At 42.4% G+C, this 22196-nt stretch overlaps 1 long non-coding RNA gene across 3 annotated transcripts in view; it reads right to left on the bottom strand.

The window, feature by feature from the left end:
* LOC308063239 overlaps positions 1-22196 on the bottom strand; it is an 83187-nt gene that overhangs the window by 35155 nt on the left and 25836 nt on the right. For 2 of the 3 annotated variants that reach the window (XR_013927893.1, XR_013927894.1), the window contains 2 exons: positions 16281-16435; positions 604-704 (listed from right to left, as the gene is read on the bottom strand). This is a non-coding gene — a long non-coding RNA (uncharacterized lncRNA). Of the gene's footprint in view, positions 1-603; positions 10686-16280; positions 16436-22196 lie in introns of all 3 variants that reach the window. The other variant, XR_013927892.1, reaches the window with a different exon arrangement.

The following is a 22196-nucleotide window of genomic DNA, read 5'->3' as shown; positions in this document are numbered from 1 at the left end:
TCACAGAAAACTAAGAAACTAAATGTTCAGTTCTCACCCAGGACTTTGACCAGCATGCAGCGAAGGAGGCATATGACATACATTCAGCCACCTGAATAACAGAGAATACTGAGCCATGGCTCATTGATTCGCTTGCCAGCACTGAATGAGGCAAGGTTGCCAGGGGAAAAGAAAAATTATGTCTTGTATCTTAATCTATATAATACCTAAGAGGACTGAACTGCTATTACATATTTAATCTGGCATTTCCTAGCTTTTGAAGGTAGAATTTTGCAGCCTGAATTATAATCCTTTCCTGTACCTCATTTAGTAAGCAATAAATATACAGGAGAAGATTTGAATTGGAGCTCTTGGGACTTCAGGTCTGAAAGGAAGGAAGGTGAATGAAATTTCCTATAGAGCTTTGATATACCAAAGTCAAATGAGTGATATAAAACCAGAGAATGTAAATGTAGAGGCAGATGGGCCTGTCCTTGAAGCTCGGGCTTTTTATTAGGCCTGAATAGTGGTTAGTGCAAAGCACCCTTGGCCTTTAAGCAGTGCTACAATACAAATAAACAATAAACATTTGAAGAATAAATACTATCTTGACCTGTTACTTACTGTTAAGAGTTTATTTGATGTGTGGTCTCATTCTTTGGTCTGGGTTTCCTATTTCTTCTGGAGCTTGCTGTTGTGTTTGTTTATCCCAGGCAAGAGGGACCCTATATGAAAATATGCAACAGCTGAGCATTTGCAAAAGAACATTGCAAGCAGAGCACTAGTCCTGGGCAGAGCCATTCACATTCGCACACGAATCATTCAGATCGCTAGCTGGCTGGGTATTGCCTGTGAATGGGGGAGAGTTGCTCTGCAGACTTTCCTCTTGGCCAGCTCTTCTTGGCATGTGCACCTCTACAAAATAAGAGTTAGGTTAGCCAAGATATCTATGTATGGCACTAGTAGAAGGGTAATAAAACAGAATATATGAGTTAGAAGGTCATTTATTTTAACATGTGAATTTTTCAATGCACTTGGAAGGGCGCTTCAGCTTGAATTTCTAATACCATGTTATCCTGGCTTGCTTTATGACCACCATATTCATTCTGTTGCTTAAAGGGTTTTGGCCCAGGAATCATTTTGGGTTTAGTTGCTATTTATACATACAGACCTGCAAAGCATAATTCATGCTGAAACTAATGAGACCATGCTTGCAGTTTCAAGTCTTGTGTATTTCATATCATGTTGTTAAATTAAAAGATAAGAAAAGATTTTGGGGTGGAAAGGAATGAGGAGGGAGGATGAGTTCCTCTTTTTCTTCATGTTATGAAACAGATAAGAATCTCACCGTTTAAGAAGCAAAGCAAATCATCAAGGCAAAACACGAAGCTGTCTTGCAACATGCTGGAGCTTGTTTGGAAGAACTGTTTAAGTAATCCTATTGTTTGCTTGCTTTTATTGAAATGACAGAAAATGGAAAAGCTGGTGCATAAATACATAATTGTATTATGTAGACTGTACTAATAAAAACCTTGTCCTAGTAGGAAAATAGGTTTTCTTCTTTAAAGAACATAGAAAAGTATTTGTGCCCCTCCCTCCCACCCCACCCCCTGTCCTCCCCCCAACTGAGGTGGATGACTTTATTTTCAGGGTGGGGACAGATGAATGTACTTTCTTAGCCCAGTACTGTTTTGTACATGGGATTTATGCTCCTTTAACCATGCCTGGGTAAAATGGCAGTGAAGCTCTAATTGCCTGTTGCAAAAGGTGATGATCACTAGGAACATTGCTGTCCCCACATGTAGTGCCCAAGCATAATACTGGGCAGCAAGAAAGGAGTGAGACTCTTGGCCAGTGAACCAGTTTGGATGGTGAATGCAGGCCAAGGCCGTAACACACTATTTTTCACAGTGCTATATCATGCTTCAGACGCGTCTCCCTGGGATGGCTCCAGCAGCCAGCACATGCCTGGGAATCACGACTGGATTGTGTAGCTCTGCCTGCAAACCTGCCAAGCCCACGGCTGCAGGAACTCCAGGCTGGCTGAGCACCCAGAGGACATGAGGGAGGTACAATACTACCTGGGTACTTAACTTTAAATGCTCTTGTGTACTGAAAAAGTACTTCCTTAAGGCAGTATTTCATTCAACACAGGATGCAAGAGCTCTGTTTACAGGCAAATTTCCATTACCGCTCTCTGTTTTCACATATTATTTAAAACCCTCCCAAATTCTCCTTTGGGGAATGATCCTTTCCATGTTTGGTCCCAGTCCAGGGATGAACTGTGCACGGTATACGGAAATTGCTGGAAAATTCCCTTCAGCTATTTTTGAGGTGTAGTGGTGTAAAACAGAGCCCCCCACTCCTCCCATCCACATACACACTTTTTTCAGTTTAAGGAATTTTATTTTAATTCCATTCCCCTCCCCTCAATTGCCGAGTTTCTGGCACTGAAAAAAAAAACAACCACCAATACAAAGGTTTCTCACCAAGTTCCCTAAGGAGTGCTCACAGCAAAGCCAGGCTAAGATAACAGGGAGTGCAACGGAACAAACTTTATATCGGTTGTCTTTAATAAAAATTGAATATTTACATATGAAGGGGGGAGGGGGGAAAAAGCGATCAAAACACAGTTCTTCAAGTTTTCTTCATAAAGCTTGTGTGAATGTTTTTCTGGTTAAGAAACAGCAATATTTGATTGTACTTGGCCAGCTTAGTTTGAGTTTGCTGTGACTGAAAAAAAAAAAGGAAATGTCCCAGAAATGTTCTTTCCATAACTAGAATTTAACTAGGAAGTTGTAGCTTTTTTCTCCACCTTGTTTTTTTGATGTTTCTTTTTTTACCAGCAATGTTTACCTTTAATCTTCAACAACTTTAGAGTGATGGGGAGAAGTTAGTTTGATGGCACTTGAAAATAAGGCACACCTGTGAAAGCAGATCACTGGCTGAAAACCAGCTCCTTGATCTCACATACATTAGCGTAAAACTGAAATTCCTCTAGATTCACAGCAGTGTTTTGGACATCAGCATCTGGCCTGAAAGATTTAAGCATTACATTTTTGGAGCTTGATGTTGATGCTGGCTACAGTTTCGTTTAATTTAACCTAAAAAGATACTGTTTCAACAGCTGGAGAATCAACTCCAGACAAAGCATACACAACGTTATAATTGCCCTCCATTATACAGTGGAAATCAGTTGTAATGCTGTTCTGGAGGTGAAAATCCACTTTTCATAGAGTTTTGGCTCCGAGACCCAGCCTTCCACTTTCTCTATTTCAAAACCAAGCAGAGCCAGCAAAAGTGCCAACATCCTTCAATGTCACCCAGATGGGCAATTAAGGGAAAGGCTGATCCTAAGGCCACCGCAGAGGAATCCAAGGTGGAGAGAGCCAGACAAGGCTCACGGATGGCTGGAAAAGGCTTGCCCTGTGGGTGTTATTGGGAAACACAGGCCCTCAAGCATTGGCTGTCTAATTCCACCATGGGGATCTGATAGGATGAAGCAGTTTTATCAGTTGAAAAATTAATTGCTGCCTAATAAGTAAGAGCAGGGTCAACAGCCATTCGTCTTCATTTCCTTTCTGTAGCATTCATGCTCGTTAGTTAGGTTCTAAATCTTCCTCTCCTTTCAGATTTGTTTACAGCAGCAGAGCGCCAGTAAAACACTAGAGCAGGCACACTAAACACACGCCTGCCAAAAGCACTCTCGCTAATAACACACACATTTTCAGTCATGTATTTGTTTTGCCAGTTCCTTAACTCTTGATTTTTTTGCCCCAAAAGACGGTGGAAATGTTGAAGATGTGTCAGGTCTCACCATATGGTGAAAGACCAGGATTCTGTAATGTGGTTTATTGAAGCTGAAACCTCAGGGAGGGTACTGTTTCTTTTCATGTATCCATTTGTTTTCAATGTCATTGTTTAAAATAAAAGAAAAAAAAAACCCAAACACTTAGTTTGCACTAGATATGTCAGAACACATTGTATTTCTGTGCCTGGATACTCCTCCTCTTTTCCACAAACAGATTTCTGAAAGGTAGTTTTGTGGGGTTTTCTAAATGGCCATGGAAGCTGGAAAAAATAGCAATAAGCCTAAACCTCCTCTGATCTTCAGCCACAGATACCATTGCCACCTACCTATGAAATCCACATGTGCCCATAATCCTCCTGTTTGTATCTAACTTGGAACCAAACAAGAATCTATTCCCCACGCATAGTTCAGATGCAGACTGAAACCGATGGTAGAAAAGAGCTACAAGAAGTGCTGGTGTAGTTTAAATCCTGCTGTTAGGACTGTTCTGTGCCATCAGATGGACAGGGAAGAGCTTGTTTGTGATCTTCTGGGCTGCCTGTTCCTGCCAGCAAGGTATGTGCCTGCCTCGTGGGACATCTTGCACCACAACTTGTGGAGCACTACTGAGTAGCTCTCCAACTAAAAAAAAAAAAGCCAATAGCATCGCCCAAGTCGGTTGTGAGGCTACTGAGACTGTGGGAGATGAGGAGGCAATGTCAGAGCAGAAGTGAAGGATGGTGCTGACCAGGAAGCAATGCAAGGAGGAGAAGAGGCAGCAGCTGTTGGTGGCAGGAGAGAACACAGGTGGTGAGAAGCAGGAAGAAGGACAAGAGAAGGCAGCAGCAGGAAGGTTGGGCTGCAAAAGCTGCCGGCAACTACCTTATTAGTTTGATTTTCTGCATGGTTCAGGCCAAAGCCTCTGCCAGTAATTCCTGCACCTGGCCCTACGCACTGCTGCTAATGTGCAAGGGTTTGAAAGACATTCATTCTTGAGTCCTAGACATCCGGTAATAAGGATTCATCATATGAATGCTGCTAGTGAAAACACGCATCATATTTTCAGCATGATTTTGTCTGAGTTTGGATTCCAGAGCTGAAATCTCCTTCTGCTGTTATAAATCTTGAGTAATTTATTCTCAGAAAAAACAATTTCCTTGCATAAGTATTTTGAGATTGAGGTAGAGATCTGTTAACTTTTTCTTAATCTCTCACCATAAGGAAAATTTCCCACATTGAATCATTCCTGCAGCTTTCTTCCAAAATGCTTCCAATTTGACAATGTTCTTTTTGAAAAACATGGACTTTAGATGAACCCAAATTTGCTAAACCAGAAAAACAATAAAACCAGTTGTTCGCTAAAATATCTGAGTTTGGCCTAAAAGCCCAATACCCAGCACACCCCTAAGCACTGAGCTTATAAAAAGGTACGGGAGTACAGACGTACCTCTGACTGTCACCCCATTTGTACGTGAGGAATCAGCTCTCGGTGGGATTAAAGCTCTATTTGAAAGAGATGCTTTGAAACCTTTAACATCTCTATATTTTGTTTTGCTCTTTCCAATCAAAGATGAGATTCTTATATAAGCAAATGAATGCCAGGATGGCTTTGGTCTCAAATAAGAAACCTAAGCCTGCTGAAACTTTCAAAATTAAATGGAAAGAATCAGCTAAATCTACTCAGATGAAAGTATTGGATGCTAGGCTTGTCCAAAGAAAAATCTGATTATTAACAGACTGACTTTTCTGAAGAATTAATTTTGGTAATTGTCATATGCTTTCTGTACATGGAATGTACAAAAAAATCTTTTCAGATTACTGATTTGTCTTAGTGCTGCAACAGAATGCCTTTTCTATATCTCGTCTTCAAAACAATCTCACATTTTGCTATATTTTACTATAGAAAACTTCTAAAACTCAGGGATGTTTCAACAAAAGACTGCAGTAAGCTTTAGACAAGATTTCCCTGCATTCTTTACTTGGCTTCACTCATGGCTGTTGCTAGAATGAGCTGACCATTTCACATCGTATTTTAAAAATTAACAGAACAGTGCCATGTGCAGGTTACTCCTTGCTTACCCCAGCAAGGAACTTTGCAAAATTTACCTGTACACAACTGTCACTTTGCCTAATTCACAACTGGAATGGATACAGATAGTGCAGTGACTAAAGTGTTATTTGAATTAACAAGGAGAACAGTAATTAATTATTGAATAAGCTTCTGACACTGGCAAATAGATTGTCAGTTGGGCTGGAAACCAGCTGAACTGCCAGGCTTAAGGCGTAGTGATCAGTGGCACGGTGGCTGGTTGGCAGCTGGGAATAAGCAGAGTCCCCCTGCAGTCAGCACTGGGGCTGTTACTGTTTAGTGGCTTGTTCAACAGCCTTGGTGATGAGACTGAATCCACCCATAGCAAGTTTCCAGACAAATACTAAATTTAACATCTTCAACAATAGAGTTTCAGTCCAGAAGCACATTGAGAAACTTGGGCATTAGGAAAGCCTACCAAGTTCAACAAGAAGTTCTGCACCTGGGTCAGGGTAGTCTTTCACAGCAACACAGGCTGTCCAACAAGTCAACGTTTGTCCAACCAAGTGGCTATGGAGCAGCCCTGCTGGAAACCACCTGGGCACCACGGTGGGCATCATGTTGAATATGCACCAACAGTGTAAAGCAAACCTAATACTGGGCTGCATGAGGAAGACTATGGCAAAGAGATGGGACTAAATTATTATTCTTCTCCCTACTCAGCACTCGTCAGGCTGCATTTGCTATACTGTGTCACTGTGTCCAGTCTGGGGGCTCCCAGTCCAAAGGAGATACTGCAAAACTGGAGAGAAACGAACAGAAGGCTAACCAAGATGGTCAGGGGCCAAGATTGCAGGTTGTACTAGGACAGGTCAGAGAAGCTGGCTTGTTTAGCCTGAGAAACTAAAAACCTAAAAGGGAATCTAATAGCACACTACTACTTGAAGGGGAGTTATAAAGATGACAGTCAAACTTTTCACAGTGGCAGATCCTGTAAGTAGAGGGACATGCTACACCGTGGGAGGTTCAGGCTCGACCTTGGAGGTTTTTTTTAGAATCATAGAATCATTTAGGTTGGAAAGGACCTTTAAGGTCATTGAGTCCAACCATAAACCTAACACTGCCAAGTCTACCACTAAACCATGTCCCTAAGCACCACATCTACATGTCTTTTAAATACCTCCAGGGATGGTGACTCAACCACTTCCCTGGGCAGCCTGTTCCAATGCTTAACAACCCTTTCAGTGAAGAAATTTTTCCTAATATCCAATATAAACCTCCCCTGGCACAACTTGAAGCCATCTCCTTTTGTCCTATTGCTTCTTACTTGGAAGAAGAGACTAACACCCACCTAGCTACAACCTCCTTTCAGGTAGCTGTAGAGAGCCACAAGTTTCCCCTCAACCTCTTTTTCTTCAGGCTAAACACCCCCAGTTCCATCAGCTGCTCCTCATAGGACTTGTGCTCCAGACCCTTCACCAGCTTTGTTGCCCTTCTCTGGACACGCTCCAGCACCTCAATGTCCTTCTTGTCATAAAGGGCCCAAAACTGAACACAGCATTCAGTGTGGGTCCTCACCAGTGCTGAGCACAGGGGGACGGTCACTGCCCTTGTCCTGCTGGCCACACCATTTCTGGTACAAGCTGGGGTGTTCTTGGCCTTCTTGGCCACCCAGGTACACAGCTGGCTCATACTCAGCTCTCTGCCAACCAACACTGCCAGGTCCTTTTTGCTGAGTAGCTTTCCAGCCATTCTTCCCCAAGCCTGTGGTGTTGCAGGGGGCTGGTGCATGGGCTCAGCCACCCAGCCAGTTTTTACCCAGCAAAGCACACACCCACACAAGCCATGAGCAACTGCTTTCTCTAGGAGAATGCTGTGGGAAATGGTGTCAAAGGCTTTACTAAAGTCCAGGTAGACAATATCCACAGCTTCTCCCTCATCCACTAAGCAGGTCAGTTTTCATAGGAGGAGAACAAGTTAGTCAGGCGGGACCTGTTTTTCATAAACCCATGCTGGCTGGGCCTGATCATCTGGTTGTCTTATACATGCTGTGTGATGGCACTCAAGATGATCTGCTCCATAACCCACCCTGGCACGGCGGTCAGGCTGACAGGCCTGTAGTTCCCCAGATCCTCCTTCTGGCCCTTCCTATAGATGGGAATCACATTTGCTAACTTTCAGTCAATGGGGACCTCCCCAGTTAGCCAGGACTGCTGACAAATGATTGGAAGTGCCTCGGTGAGCACTTCCACCAGCTCTCTCAGTACCCTTGGGTGGATCCCATCCAGCCCCATAGACTTGTATGGGTATGTAAAAGTGAGTTAGCAGGTCAATGACCATTTTCCCTTGGATTATGGGGGCTTCATTCTGCTCCCTGTCTTTCAGCTCAGGGTGCTGGGCACCTGGAGAACAGCTATTCAAGACTGAGATAAAGAAATCACTAAGTACCTCAGCCCTTCCTTCATCCTTTGTCATTATTTTCCCCCCTGCATCCAATAAAGGATGGAGGTTCTCTTTAGCCCTCCTTTTGTTGCTAATGTATTTATAGAAACATTTTTTATTGTCTTTTATGGAAGTAGCCAGATAAAGTTCTAGCTGGGCTTTGACCTTTTTAGTTTTCTCCCTGCATAACCTCACAACATCCTGAGTTGCTTGCCCCTTCTTCCAAAGGTCATAAACTCTTCTTCATTTTTCCTGAGTTCCAGCCAAAGCTCGCTGTTCAGCCAGGCCAGTGTTGCTCTCCACCATCCCATCTTTCAGCACATGGGGACAGCCTGCTCTCTTGAAGAATGTGCAGCTTTCCTGGACCCCCTGGCCCTTCAGGACTGCCTCCCAAGGGACTTTGTCAACAAGGCTCCTAAACAGGCCAAAGTTTGCTCTCTGGAAACCCAAGGTAGCAGCTCTGCTGACCCCCCTTCTTACTTCTCCGAGAATCAAAAACTCCATCATTTTGTGATCACTATGCCCAAGATGGCCTCCAACCATCACATCACCCGCAAGTTCTTCTCTGTTCACAAACAGCAGGTCCAGTGGGACGCCTTCCCTAGTTGGGTCCCTCGCCAGCTGTGTCAGAAAGTTATCTTCCACACACTCCAGGAACCTCCTAGACTGTTTCCTCTCTGGTGTACTGTATTTCCAGCAGACATCTGGTAAGTTGAAGTCCCTCACAAGAACAAGGACTAGTGACTGTGAGACTTCTCCCAGATGCTTACAGAATACTTCATCTCTCGCTTCATCCTGGTTGGGTGGTCTACAACAGACTCCCACCATGATATCTGCCTTGTTGGCCTTCCCCCCTGATTCTTACCCATAAACACTCAACCCTACTGTCACCATCATCAAGCTCTAGACATCAAACCACTCCCTGACATACAGGTCTACCCCACAGCCTCTCGTTCCTTGCCCGTCCCTTGTGAAGAGTTTATGGCCATCCATTGCAGCACTCCAGTTGTGCGAGTCATCCCACCATGTTTCCATGATGGCAACTATATCATAGGTTTCCTGCTGCACAATGGGTTCCAGCCCCTCCAGTTTGTCGCCCATGCTGCATGCATTGGTGTAGGTGCACTTCAGCTGGGTTATTGATCCTGCCACTTTTTGGAGGGAGAAGCCCTAATTCCTACGTGACCATTCTCAGGCCCTTCCATGGTTTCTAACACATCAATAACCCTTGTGTCTTTGCTGACTCATGGATCTCTGTCCCCTGCCTCCACTGAAATGGCAGACCAAAGGGCCTCGCTAGGACACCATCCCTCAATCATCAGTGTGCTGCCCCCAGGCTTATCTCTAGCAAGCCTGGTTTTATCCTCTTCCCCCTTCAAATGTAGTTTAAAGCTCTTTCAACGAGCCCTGCTAATGCCTGTGCAAAGATCCTTTGCCCTCTTTGAGACAGGTGTACCCCGTCTGTTGCCAGCAGGCCTGGTGTCATGTAAACCCACCTATGATCAAAACCCCCAAAATTCTGCCGGTGACACCAGGCTCGGAGCTGGCTCTTTCTGTTTCTTCCCTCGTCATTCCCTGCAACTGGAAGGACAGAGGGGAACGTTGCTTGTGCTCCTGATCCATTAACCAGTTGCTCTGCAGTTTCTCTTGATTGCCCTCAGACTTCTTGTTGCGACTTCATCGCTGCCCACCTGAAAAACCGATCACGGACAGTAATCTGAGGGCTGTACGGGGGTTCCCCTTCACAGCTGTAACCCGGGCCCCAGGGAGGCAGCAGGGTCGGGTCTGCATGCTGGGCCTTCTGTTCACTTAGGAGAGAATCTCCTATGACAGTGGCCTGCCTCTTTTTTCTTTATAAAGCGTCTTTATTTCATTCAGGGTGTCAACCTACTTAACCTCGGTGATGCCTCCAAGCTAGTTGAACTTCTGTGATTCCATAATTCACTGCATAAACTCATAGGAGCCACGTATGAGAAGCAGAGCTGATAAGAAACAATATATTACACCTAGATATTATTTTCTCGGACAACTCATACTTAGGCAATTAAATACAACTTTGCAATGAACGGAAAAGGAGTATGGTAATGCTTAAACGCATGAAGTATATTTCTTCGAACTTCTAAGTCACAACAGCTTTGAGGAAGAACATCAAGTTTATAACTAGATGAAGCACAGAGACTGTAACCAGAAGATGAAAGGACCTTTGTTCTCTGGTACAGCCTCCAGTGCTCTGCTTTCTGTGTTTCTCAATGCTAAGAAACAGTCCAATTTCTCATCAACAGTTTCATTAGCACTTGAGGGGAAATCTCTCTAAATCAGGGTGAACATTGCCTTTATAACCCTCAGCTGTAAGAAACAGTTAAGTTTGTCATGGGACCAGAGAGCTGAAACCACCATAGCTTTCCTTCCAACCACGGCACATGTCACTGTCCAAAGCAAGGGCACCTGCAAGACACATGGGTGGAAGGGTTTTACTGGCCATTGTTTTGTGATCCGTTGGGTGTCTATGAGAGAGAAACAAAAAGATCAAAGGAAGAGACAGATGGTGGCAGGGAAAAAGCCAACAACACAGACATAACAAGGGCCAGGAATGTGCCTCTGAGAAAAGCTAAGAGAAAAGGGAAAAAGAGCTTTTATGCTAAGTGTTTAATGGAAAATAGACTTGAGCTGTAAACAGAGGCCATGCCTCCTCTGCAATTCTTGCTGTGTGAGGAAAAAGAGGGCTTTGTACTTTATTTGCAATTAAATGGAATTGCATCAGAGAAACCTCATTTCAGAAAACACCAATTTCTCTTCGTAGCTGGAAAAAATCCTTATGACCCAGGGTTTTTGTTTGGATATTTACCCAGCTCACATAAGTTTATACCCAGTCATCCAGGAAAGAGAAACTATTGCTCTTTTTACCCCTAAAAAACCACACACAGCTCAGCAGTCAGTCAGTTATGTTTCTGACGTGCCTATTGCTGCAACACTGGCAGCACTGCAGTTCACGAAGGTTTCAGCAACGCTAGTGAAACAGTCAGGTAATGGGGCAGGAAGCCCCAACACAGAGCAGAGCACTGGTGGATGCTTTTTTTGAGTGGCTTGTTTCTCATCTTGTGCTTGTCTTGTTTTTGTCAGAGTGGGTCCTAAGGAAATGCTGGCACTGTTAGACTGGGAAAAGGGCTGAGGCCACTTGCTGTAATACTGAAAGACTGATTTTTTTTGCAGTGAAAGTGGAAAAGGTGCTCTCTTCCTATTTAGGAAGCTGACTAAACAGGGGGAAGTGTCTATTTCCCTCTTTATACACCTTACGCACTACTAAACATCCACGGAATACAGCTAGTGAGATGAGAATTTGGAGGAATTTGTAGATGGCAAGACACATACATACATGCCTTTAGTGTACCCCCGCTGCACAGAAAGGGTGGTGTGCTAACAAGATAAGCGAGCTATTCTGCCTTTTGTTTTCTTCTTGCAGTTCAGCGTAACTTATGCTTGTCTTATTTTCTACATGCTGTTCAAAACCTGGTTTGAAGACAGTATCCATCATTTTCATATGGGGTTTTCTTTGAGCACAACTCCCTCGTAACAGAGAGCTTCACAGTGAACTTCCTCACATTTCCACTTCAAAGCGAGGGGGCTTGGCAGCATCCCTTCAGGCTGAAAGCTGGTGGGTCTCGGGAAGAGTAAGACCAGACATAACTATCTTGGACACCATTTTAAATTCCCCAAATCGGATTTTTGGAATACTGTTTTATGTTCAGAGCACAGTTCCCACTGACTTCAGCTGCGGCTGTGAAAGTTAAGCACGCCTACAAGTCCTGCACCAAGAATAAAAGCAATATAAAATTATTGACAGCTTCTGAAAAGATTGGCTCGAGTGACTCAGCTATCAACACATGGGAGCTGCATGACAGAAACTGAGATGGTATCCAGTTCTCCAGGCTAGAACGTCACTCCCTTGGCATATTCTCTCCTACCAAATTCTGTTTTGCTCTCTACACTGCTTCCCATTTCTGGGACCCATGAAGTGGGAAGGGGCCTTATAGTGTCTTTAACTGTATAATCATGATCTGTTCTCAGAACTTTCTATACTGCTTACAGAATGAGCCTTGTCATGAAAGACAACCTGCATAAACACAAGAAGTACCAAAGTTTTCAGCTTTAATATTTTATTCAGTTGGCAAGTATTTTGCTTGTTTTTTCAAGAAGGAGCAAATTCCTTTGTGCTGCCATTCACAGGGGCTACCAAGGAGGTAGACAGGGCCTTTAAATGCACTGCACAGGTCTCTGCTGCTTGGCTAATGGCATGACAAAAAATGATGATAGGTGTTAGAGATCACTTCCAGGGAGCTGGGACATGCACCTTGACTGCCTGGCTTATTTCTCCACCAACCTCTTAATCTCTCAGCTATGTTGGGTCCTTATCCTCATGTTTTCCTTAAACCAGTCCCATTGTTCCTTGTATAGATTTAGTACTCTTGGCAGATCTACAGCTACTCAGCCAGTCATAGTTCCTCCCCTCAAGTTCCAGTTGTGGATTTTGATTTGAAACTCCTCACTTTTCCTTCAGAAAATCTTTAGTCAACAAAAGAAAATTTTTCCCATCACTTCATTCGCAGCAACATCTAGCAACTTTACCAAAAATTTCCAGGAGAAATCAGTCCAAAGCAGACCCTTAACACTGGAATGGTAAATGTTTCACAAAATTATAACTGACTGAAAAACAGGAAATGTTTCAGGAGACAAGAACAGGTCTATCTCCAATTCGAATAAAAGTTGGTTGTATAAAACCTTGCATTATACCTCCAATTGTTTGAACACCGTTTACTGATGATAGTTATGCTAATAGGAGGCATTAAAAAAAAACCACAAACCAAAGCACAAGATAAAGCACTAAAGACTGTATTAAAATTCTCACCCAGGGGTATTCATTATTTGGCCTTAACACTGGACTATTAGTTGCCTATAAATATCATTTGCTGCTTTACCTCCAACCTCACAGTCCTGAAACACGAGCTGGACTTGCAAAACCAAAATGCGCCTGTACAGAGTTTCCCTCCCTATTTCAGACAGTTGCTTCCAGACAACCCATGAAAAACACCCAATAATCTCACTCACCTGAGCTGCAAAGGAAGAGAAGAAGGAACGGCAGTGACAGCTATTTGAACTGCCTCATCAGAGACAGCTAATTGATCCCCAGCATTTGCAGGGGTTTATGGCCCTGCTCCTATACAAAAGGAGGCAAGGAAGGAAAGCAGCCAGTTTCTACATGTTACGGTCCATGTGGGTTAACACACTTCTGGGAAGGGAGATATTTGGGAGAACTCGCCTTGCAAGTGGGGTACAGAGTATGTGATGAATGCCGCTTATAAATACCAGCCCAAAATGCCCTAAAACCTAAGTGCTGCCGTCAGTCTTTATCTGGGAACATTCTGTAAAATACTGTTGATTTTAGGCAAAGTGGAAGGCACCCTTGCTGTTTTCCTGCTGGCCGGTTTTCACTTGTCACCTATGACAAACACTCGAGGTCTGACATTGCGTGGCCACACTTCTTGCTGTAGACACCATTCCTCTCCCTTTGCCCCCAGCCCACTCTTTTCATTTTGCTTTTGTTTCTTTTCTTTCAGGCTGAGGAGGAGCTGGGTAAAAGATGTTTGTTTTGGGAAAAGAAGAAAGAAGACTACTCTGAAATTGTGAAAAAAATGCAATGCAGGTTTCAACAAAGAGCCACTTTAAAGAAAGCTAAAGAACTCTATAGAGGTCCTTTTCTTTTTTTTTTTTTTTTTTTTTTTTTTTTTTTTTTTTTTTTTCCTTTCTCCCCGCCCCCCCTCCCGAAAACAAGGTTGATGGAAACAGCTGGAGACTGTAACTTGGAAAATCGAGGAAGTAAGATGAATAAAACTTCCTGTTTTCCTCTCCTATCCCAACCTGCAGGGGACAGTGGTGGGGGGTAACCTCTTCAGCCCCTTTTCAAAACACATGTTGGATTCCCAAAGGGTTCAGGTTTCAGCTTGTTTTTTTCTGAAGCAAAAATATCAATTGTTCTTTTGTACAGTGCTCTAGGGTCTTCAGCTCAGCTACAGCTTGTCACACATAAGCAAACGTGGCAGATTCCACTACCTAACTTTGATTAACACAAAAAAATGATGTTAGTAACCCTTAATCTTTAAGGCTGATATATACCATTGTTTTCAACTCCTTGCCCCAGGATAGCTTTCTTAGCCCGGTATCTTGTGATTAGCTCCTGTTATCCTACTCACCAGTGCTATAATTCATTCAATGTAAAAACATAGTTGTGAAATTCAGTTGGTGAAAGCTCTTACTGCAGGTGATAGGACTTCATTCTGCATCATTTGCTCACCTCTTTTCAGTTATCCCTTTGGGTGCACAAGCTCTGACACTTCAAGGCTCATAAAGATGAAAAAGTACTAAAGCATCTGAGATCAAGCACTGAAAAGCTAGGTTTTGTTATTTTTGGTTTTATATTGGCTTAAACACAGGTGCACCACAGCTAAGAGGTGCTGTGGAATAAAGTTGTCTTGGCTGCTCTCTCAGCACGTTCCACTGCTATAAAAGCAGTGAAAACATTGCTAAACCCCTTCTAAAACGTCAATATAGAAATCCATAAAAATGAGTAGAACCAGAAGATCTCATTTCTATTCCTAGCAATGCTATTGACCTCTGAGATCTTGGCCAAGTGACTCAACTCCTCCACATCCCCGCTTCCCAGAGCTGTGAAGGGGAAATACTGACCCTTCGGTAGGACACTTTGAGATTCCTGCCCTAAAGCTTTAGTTTTGTCACGAACATGGTGCGGGGGCCTAAAGTCAGAAGGAAAACAATGAGAGCCCCTTCTCTCAGTTCAAAGTTTTCAAATATTCAGCTTCTACCGCAGGAAGTTGCACCCATTTTATAAGGCAAACCCACTGTATTATTATGGCTTAAATGGCTTAATGAATTTAGTACTTTAGTAATTTATAAATATTTTATAAATAGTATAAAAATAATACTAAAATAAGAATTTAGTAATTTAATTTTTGATTGTTTATTTTTATTAATTTCCAGTGATACTGTGGATGTTCCAAATGAAGATGGTTTGGGACTTCTAACATTCTGTGATTAGAAGATTTTATTGATTTTTTTTCTCATAATATCTACATCAGCTCTACTCTTCACCACCTCCCCCAGGAAACACCTGGAGCTCAAAAAATATGCTATTGAGACTTTTTAGTGTCCAAGACATTTGTTTAAACTACATCTAAAATTTTTAACAAAGCCCTCTTAAATCCCGCATATGTGTATAAGCTCCTCAAGCTGCAAAACACGCAAAAGAAACATAGAAATTCCTGGCAAGACAGTGACTAGGACAACGACAAGAACCAAGCACATTGAACATTGAGCATGTATGATAAAGTAAAGGCACATAGACCTGTAGCCACAATATCCAATGGGAAAGAAGTAAAATCAATACAAGCTGAGGAACCATTCCTTATGTTTTGCCAGTATCCACTGAATAAGCATTGATCTTTTTTGTTGTCAGGGATGTCTTCTAGTTTAACTCTGAAGATTTAAGTCCTCGTGCAGACCTGTATCTGAAAGTCTGTTTGTTACTTGGGCCCTTGGGTCCTAAAATGTTTTTCTTGAGGCCCAAAGCCAGGCAAATTTTATCCTTATGTCATTCAGCCGTGTATTCTGGCTCACTATTTCTACCCCTTGTGTCCAGAGCTCAGCTGGCCTCAGGTCTGGAACTAGGTGGGCTTTGTTGTTGGCCAACTGCCAGACATGGTCAATTATGTACCAATTTTCACAGAAAAGAGTATTCTAGGAATAAACCCCGCACTCATGTTGTTTACTGTGATATGTGCTGAGAGGAACAAAGAAAATTACAAAACAGTGTCTCTCACCATCATGCATTTAAATCCTCTTTTGTACCCATAGCAGATGACAGGTGCTACTCTTTGCCATCTACTTTCTGTAGTATTGAGTGGGTGTGAGATCTCTGACTCAAAGCAATATGGGATCAAAGACAGTTATTTTGGGGCTCATGGCACTCACCAAAGCTGCTCCCTGTGGCTGGAGGCACCAGCCGAGCTGGACACATGCCATTCGTGCCAGGAAGCCTTGTTGGCATCAGTGATCACTTTCCTGCAAGCACATGGATCTTACCGCCTTTCTGCAGCTGAGGACTTGGCTCTGAGTCACTCTTCTCTCTAAGGAAAGAGTAAGTTGTTTGATTTACAATCTTGGTTTTGAGGGTTGTAAAGCGCCCCTGACCTTCCTGCTCTGGTGAGGGAGTTCCCACCAGATGAGTGGCCATCACGAACAGACAACCCTCTTGCACTCACCCTATGTGCATTTGCAAACAAGCAGCAGACCCAAATGCCCTAAAGTATTTCTGTACCTTCAGACTTATTTCACATAGGCATGACCAACATGGATTAACCAGAGTATGGCATGCAGCAGAAATTTAGGTCCATCTCTCTACGCCAAAACACCAGCCAGAGCAAAATGCACGTTTACATTTCATTACACAGCTGAAGCCATGCAGCTCTTCCCTGGCCATATCAGGACTGCCAGGGTGCTCCCAGCCTTACTGTGCATCAGTGAATTAGTCCTGCTGCTCTCAGGACCTTCGGGATACTTGAAGCTGTCCAATGGAAGTGCAGCAGCTTGAATTGTTCTCTCTGCATTTAATTTTGTGAGATTTTGGGCTGGGTCCAATAGTATCATTGAAAACAGCTGAAGGTTTCACATTAAAATTAAATTAGCGTATTATTAGAATACTAAACACGCTAGGCACGCTTGCCCAATGGCACTTTTCCATTTTCCTTGAAACAAACAAAGAAAACATCACATCCATATCAGATAGAGAAGGTAGCCACTGCTTTTAGTACTGCAGCAAAGTGTTGCTTCCAACAGCACAGGGTATTTTGCCTCCTTGTGTAGCTCCGACTGCCTGATCAGCCACACTGAGCACAGCACCATTTGCAACACTCCCCAGAAAGCGCATCAGCATTGCCCTCCACCTTTATCAATAAGAAATCTCCCCTGAGACAGCATTAGTATGGGACTGACAGGCTCTCCACTAATCACAGTCAGAGCTAATGAGGTAGTAGCCTAGGGCTGCACAGAAAGGACGTGTGACATGTCTGCTGGATGGACCATATGTTCACTTACAAACAGGATGGATTTTACTCTGGTTTAAGTGCATTCACCTGGCTTTAAGCAAGAAAGTTAAATGTTTTATCATCCAGTGCTGTTCTAGGAATACCACAGATGTCTAAAGAAATAAGCTGGGAAGGAGGTTTCCGATTCATTTGGAATTCGCTTTCTTGGTTAAATAAAATTCACAGAAATCTCATTGTGTTGCCATATGTTTACTTCTCCAAACTTGTCACTGGGTGGATTTGTTTTGGGGAAAGTTCACCTTCAGATGACACACATCATCGTCAGTCCACGAGGAAGAGCTATAAAGAAATCAAAGGTTTTCAATTATTTTCTGCAAACAAAAAATACACCAGATAGGACCTTATTTCCCTAAGGAACTGTATAGGCTTATAAGCCTGAAGAGAAAATACGAATACTTGGGGAAATGGACTGAAAGATTCCCATCTGGCTGACACAGCCGGATCAAAAATGCAATGGAAATGGAAAGATACCCATCAAATTCAATAGGCTTTGATACAGGTCTGTATTTTTTTTTCTAGATGTGGATGCCAATTTGTATAATGGGACAAAGTTCTTCCATCACTTCAGGACAGAACTTACTGCAGAACTTGTGATATACTTTTCCCTCCTCAAGCTCTCTCTCAAAAAAAATTAATGCTGTTTCAGCTTGACTAAACCTATTTAGACAGTGACTAAGGGTCATCAAAGTGATTTGCCAAGGAGACTTCAGGGAGGGAAGTACTCAGGTAAACTTCAGTGGGATTTGGGCACGGAAAATTAGACTGATATGAATGCTAGCTCAAAATGCAATATGAACAGAAACAGTTAAAACTAATCTGACAAATTATCCTTCAAATAACAGCCAAATCATAAATTAACATTCAGAGAGTAAAATATCTAGTGATGACAGAGACTTTGAGATGACACGCAACCTGATAAATGATGTGAGGATGAAGAACAGAGGGATATTTAAAAATCTATCACCAGTCTGTGCAGGGAGGATTTATTTCCTCATAAAGATGTGACAAAAAAATACAAATATAACTATAGATTTATGTTCCCTAATCTCCTAATGAGGAAAATAATGAGTGCAGAATATTCAAGAATATCAAAGCACAGATATAGCTGGCTTCAACCACACACACAGGTGCTGCAGATACACGGATAGTCACACAGAGCAGCTGTTACTGAGTTACTTATTAGCGATGCACAAAAGTGAGTTCAGGACACACAAGAGTTGAGCCACAAAGCAAAACTCACTGCAGCATAAATTCTTTCAGCATGTTCATCAAGCTGATTATGGCTGTCTTAAGCCACATAAAAGGAGAGCTCAAAAATAAGGGAACTAGTGAAAGAGAACGTCAGAACTGAGGAAAGCAATGGCTTTGAACAGTCTGTGGAGCCTCAGTAGAAGACATTGTGCTCACATTCAAGCAGTCAGGGCAGAAATAAAGTATGTGTGCACCAGTCCTGCTGAAATTCACTGCAGTTCTTATCACTACAGTAAGTGAGTCCACAATACGTGGTCACATCTCAGGTTTGAAACACTTTTGTTTTTCCAGAAATCCTCAACCATTTCTGGATTGTTACACCAGTCAAGGTACAGAGCAGGGTGACTGTTTACAACCAGAAAATGATGAACCACGGCACTGCCACAGCGCTGGGGCTTGGGTGCTCTCATTCCCCCTGTCCCAGTGCTGCAGCTTCACCCAGGCAGGAGTGGGGTGGCTTCCCCAGCCCTAAGAACTGTCCTGCACACCCTGAGACTGATTCCAGTGAGGTGGTCTTTGAACACTGGCAAGTCAACAGCACCTTTGAAAAACAGTCATGCTCTTCCAGAGGACATGGGCAGCGTTTCAGGAGAAAGGAGAATCTCCAAAAGATTGTTTCAACATGGAAGAAAATTAGACCCCCCTGAAGAAAGTGCTCAGCTTCTGATGACAGAAAAGATAAAGTTCCTGGATAAAAGACTAAAAGCTTCCAGAGTCTTCAAAAATAATTATACAGCAGAGCCAGCTCAAGCCTCAAAATCAGATACAGGATAAGAAGGCTGCAGAGGCTTCAAAATGGGTTCAAACAGCACAATTTGTACAGCTCAGCTCATTTTAGTGGGTCCAAGTCTCAGATGGAGATGTCTGATCACCACAGGACACCTCATTTTGGTCTGTTTTGATTGATACATTCACAAAGTTGGAGACACCAGTCTTGTGCAAGGGGTTTAATTAAGGAGAATTAGTGCAGTCAATAAAACCTGGTGGTCTCTGTAAAATATCCTGGATCCTTCAGCTGAACCAAGTCAGAGCTATTTCATCAGAACATCCTCCTTTTTTCTCTCAAATCGCATAACTGCATGCGACTATAACTGGAGATGGATACATGCCACTGAATTTGTATTAAGCAGACACTTTGCCTAAAGGGAGATGTCTAGGTCTTAGTCTAGAAAAAGAAAAAGAATCACCCCAAAAAAAGAGAGTAAAAACAAAACAAAAAATGCCGAGCCAAGTACTAAACGTGAAAGAACACTCCTTTTAAAGAATGGATCTGACATTACTTGTCCTTCCTGCTAGGCACCAGTTAGCTCAACAATTTGGAGATTGCCCATGTAAAAAAAGTTCTGCTTAAATCATTATTCACCTCCACCTGCCAGCCAATAAATCCCTCTCAACTGTCTGCTAAGCCAGTAGTAATATGGCAGGGAGAACAGTTTTATTCTTGAAAGAGCCCTGATTGTGTCTCCCCATTCAGGTTCTGTTTTGCTGGAATACAAAAGGATTTACTGGGAGAGGAAGTGCCCATTTCATGCCTGCAGATCAGAATTCAAAGGCAAGATCTGACAGGCAGAGATACAATGGGCAGGCGAACATAATGATGAAAGTACTAATCACCTAATTTAGCAACAATTTCATTCACCTACCTCTCTGACCTGCCACACAACTTATGCCTTGGATTGTTATGAACAGGACACTCGCACATCTCTGTAGTGGTGCTTTATAGTGTGGTACAGTTCATATGTGGTACAGTTTTTAATTAATTGGTAGTTTTACTTAGGTAGTTTGATGCATTGTGATAATACCAAATAGACTTGGCTGTAGAAGGTTCACAGTTTTCTAACTCAAGCATCATACCTTTGTGTCAGGAGTTTTGGTAAGATAAAGTATAGGAAAAAAAGGGACCATTTGCATGTCTAAATGCTACAGGATCCAATCTGAAATGATTACTTTTCATGGCATTGTTTTCATTTGCAATTTTGTAATTAACACTGATCAATGGATTTTCTCAAAATTAAAATGATCATTAAAAAGTCGAGGCTTAAAACCCAGACAAATACATGAAGTAAATTAAGATTAGCATGGCAATACTTTAAGCCTAGAAGAAGGATCCAAACCCTTAGATTCAGGCCAGCGTTAGTGTTGCATATGAGGATGTATTACAAAATCAATACAAAAAGATGGCTGTATGTCTAATACTGACCAAACAGAAGGGCGATATTATGCCGTTCACCTTGGTGCGAGCCTGAATAAGTGCAGTTACTCCCTATTTATGTCAGAATTAGGAGGCAGCTGTATACACTATCCTCCTGATTTTCTGGAAGCGAAGAACTCCTCTTAAGTGAAAGAAAACAATTTTATCCTTTTTTCTCCAAGGTAAAATGTCCCAAATATAATTTTAAGACATGAATTATGGTACTTGGCAGTTTCTCCCTATTCCGCTAACAGATTCTATCCCAGTGATATAAACTGTTTGCAAAGCAAGCAGGATTTGACTGGTTTTCTGTCCATCGTATGAAATGACCACTGGAATATTTGCATACATTATGACTTTATGACATAAACTTTTTAAGGTTTTTCTTTTCGGTAGATTCCCAAAAAGACCATTAGTTTTGATGACTAATCTGCAATTTCATTCCAGCAGGAGCCATGCTGTTCACAGGATTTATTTGGCTCAAAACAGTCGTTAGGAGACTGTTTCCCCTCTTTCCCAATGTTCCTCGGTAAGAAATATTTTACAGAGGGAAACCCTGCCACCAGCTGTATCCTGCACTTGAAACCCACAAAGAACCAAGTTCAAACAAGGAGGATCAACCTTTTCAATGAGAAATCCAATTGGCCTACAGAATGCAATCCTACCATCCAGTCACGTAGGTCCCGGTCCCACAATTATTTCTTAATTCTGTACCACAAGGAAAAAGTACCTAAACAAAAAAAACCCACAAAAATCCTCCAGAAAAGCTGTGTTTTCCCAATGATTTATTCCACTATTGTTCAAGGCTGCCTCCAGCTGGGAGGTAGCTGGCTGTAAAGTTTTGAACTCAGTGGGAGTGAGACATGATACACTTTCTAATACAAGCACCATCAATCATTTCAATCAAGCAGATATTTTTAGATTATTAAAGACTTTGGAAGTTACACTTTGAGTTTCAGTATTGCACCATATCTGGTAAATGGCTGTGCATTTTTGCTACTATATCAGGCATTTAAATTTTTTTTATTTAAAGATAGCGAGCCCTGCATTAATCAGCCATAGAAACTGATGAGAGTGGACAAAGTACATTTCAAAATAACATTGGTGATTAATCAGAGTGAGTTGCCCAAAAGTCTAAGACCTGGAGCACAGAAAATTTCCACCAAATTAGAAGCTGCCATCCAACTGAAATGTAATTCTAAACTATCAGCAATTATTTTAAGGAGTCAGTTTTAAGTATTACAGGAAAAAGGATTTCCTATTGGCTTTGACCTTAAAATGTTTGGTGTCTCTCTCATTTAAGCTAGAAATCCTCATACTTGAAAATGACCAGTAATTAAC

This window comes from Falco punctatus (genome assembly GCF_963210335.1).
Source record: "Falco punctatus genome assembly, chromosome: 1".
In the NCBI taxonomy this organism is placed as follows: domain Eukaryota; kingdom Metazoa; phylum Chordata; class Aves; order Falconiformes; family Falconidae; genus Falco; species Falco punctatus.
Note: the sequence above shows the minus strand (reverse complement) of the source record. Positions and strands in the feature narration are given on the sequence as shown.